The sequence below is a fragment of the Penaeus monodon genome, chromosome 10, assembly GCF_015228065.2.
Source record: "Penaeus monodon isolate SGIC_2016 chromosome 10, NSTDA_Pmon_1, whole genome shotgun sequence".
Lineage (NCBI taxonomy): Eukaryota > Metazoa > Arthropoda > Malacostraca > Decapoda > Penaeidae > Penaeus > Penaeus monodon.
Window position 1 is genome coordinate 704104 of NC_051395.1, and position 2500 is coordinate 706603.

A 2500-nucleotide genomic window follows, 5' to 3' on the forward strand; every position below is an offset into this window, starting at 1 on the left:
TCTTCTTCTTCCTCCTCCTCCTCCTCCTACCCCTCCTCCCCCTCCTCCTCCTCCTACCCCTCCTCCCCCTCCTCCCCCCTCCCCCCCTCGCCCCACCCCTCCCGCTCCGCTCCGATGCCCTCCGTGTGCGCCGCCGAGGCTAAGCACCGGCGTGTAAACACCCAATCGAGCGCTTCCTCGCCGCTCCTCGTCTCGTGCGAGGACGGAGGGGAGGGGAGGGAGCGGGGAGGGAAGGGGGAGGAGGGAGGGGGAAGGGGGAAGGAGGGAGGGAATGAAGGGGGGTGAGGGGGGAAGGGGGAAGGGGTGAGAGGTGGGGGAGGGACGGAGGGAGGGAGGGAGGGATGGGGGATAAGGGGGGAAGGGGTGAGAGGTGGGGGAGGGAGGGTATGTCGAAGAGAAGGAGGAGGTGGAAGGGATGGGGGAGAGAGGGACTGAGGGGTGGATAGGGGGAAGGCAGTAGGGAAGGAGGGAGCCGATTGTTCTAGATTCCTTTCTCTCTCTCTCTCTCTCTCTCTCTCTCTCTCTCTCTCTCTCTCTCTCTCTCTCTCTATCTATTTATCTATCTCCCTCTCCCTCTCTGTGAAGAGGATATGGCGTGCCATATGAAGTATGAAGTCATGCCGTATTGGCTTCATGGACGCATAGATAGCGACGTCCGTCCGTCCTTCTCCCTCTCCCTCACTTCCCACCTTCTATTTCCCTCTAACCTGCTCAAAAACGGCCTGTTTCTTTTTTTTCACATTTATCATCAGCTCCCGAGTGCATATTTCAACTCCTCCCCCTCCCCCCTCCCCCCCTTCCTCCTCGCTCGCCACTGTCCTCGCTTCTTCTCATTTCTCATTCCTCTCGTTCCTCCCTCACGTCTCCCTTGCCGGGCCCCGTGTTCATGGCCGTTTTCGTACGTCAGTTATCCGCATTTACGCGACCGCCGAGCGAGACGCCGAGGCGGACGCGGGAGATAAGGCCTTCTTGCCGAAAGGGCGGACGTGCGACTTTTTCTTGTCTTTTCTTCTTCTTATATTTCTACTTCTTCTTCGTCTTCTTCTTTGTCTTCTTCTTCTTCTTCATCTTCTTCTTTTTCTTCTTCTCTTTCTTCTTCGTCTTCTTCTTCTTCTTCTTCTTCTTCTTCTTCTTCTTCTTCTTCTTCTTCTTCATCATCATCATATTAATCTCATAATTATTATTATTATTATTATTATAATGATAATAATAATAATTATTATTATTATCTTTGGTTTTGTTGATTTTTGAATATACGAGGATGATTTATCTTTCTTTCTTTCTTTTCTTTTCTCTTTTTGTAATATACGATGTTGATGGTAAATTGGCACTTTGAGATGATTATATTCCCACAGACCTATTTATAAGTTTTCAAGATCTTATAATAAACAAATGAATAAAAAAAAATCACAACTCAATAAGCAAACAAGTGAACCAATCAAAACGGAAACAAGGACAAGACTGAAGCAAACCCGAGCATCCGAAACGCTTCGAGACCGAGGCCGAGACCGAGACGGAGGCCGAGACCGAGGCCGAGAAAGAGACCGAGGCCGAGGCCGAGAAAGAGACCGAGACGGAGGCCGAGAGAGAGAGACCGGACCCGAGACCGACCGACCCCGCGTCCAGATGGCGCTCCTGTCGACGGCGTCGCTCGCTCGGCGTCAAAGACCCTCCTTTTAATCGACTCCTGAAACCAGCTTCTCGATCCTGCGGCCGAGATGGAAGTCCTTCTTGAGCGTCTGGGCCATTAAGCAGATGATAGCAGGCGAGGGACTCCAGAAAGATGCTTAGTAATGATAAAAGGCTTTGCGTTCTTGTGTTTGCATAAGATTAACTCGGGGCTAATGGCGATATCTGCAAGACAGACGAATCCGCGAACGCTCATCCTGCATGCGATCCGGATGCACGAACGCGACACTTCATGGTTTTCAAAAAGCCTTACCGTTTATTTTCGACGAGGATTTCAATAGGAGACAGAGAAAAGAAAGAAAGATAGAAAGAAGAAAGAAGAAGAAGAAGAAGGAGGAGGAGGAGGAAAAGAAGAAGAAGAAGAAGAAGAAGAAGAAGAAGAAAAAAAGAAGAAGAAAAAGAAGAAGAAGAAAAAGAAGAAGACAAAACCGAAATTACGACAGAGAATTGAAAATAAACGGGATAAATGGAACGAGACAGAAAGAAATACACGCAACACAACAACCGAAGCCTTGAGATTTAGCGAATCGCGTCCGAGGATCACCTTGACACGTCCTCCACCTCGGAGAACGAGAGTCAGCGAAGCGTCAGCAAACCTTATGATTGGTGTCAGACGGTCACCGCGAAGGTAACGAGGGAAAGAGGCAAAAAACAAAACAAGAAATCAATGGAAAACAAACAATGCGTGGAATAATAACACGAAAATCTATTGTACTCCTTTTTTCCTTGTTTTTTTCTCTTTTTTTTTGCGTTTATTCGTATTTCGCTTCTTTCCAATTTTCGCCTTTCCCTCTTTCTCTCTATCCAACAT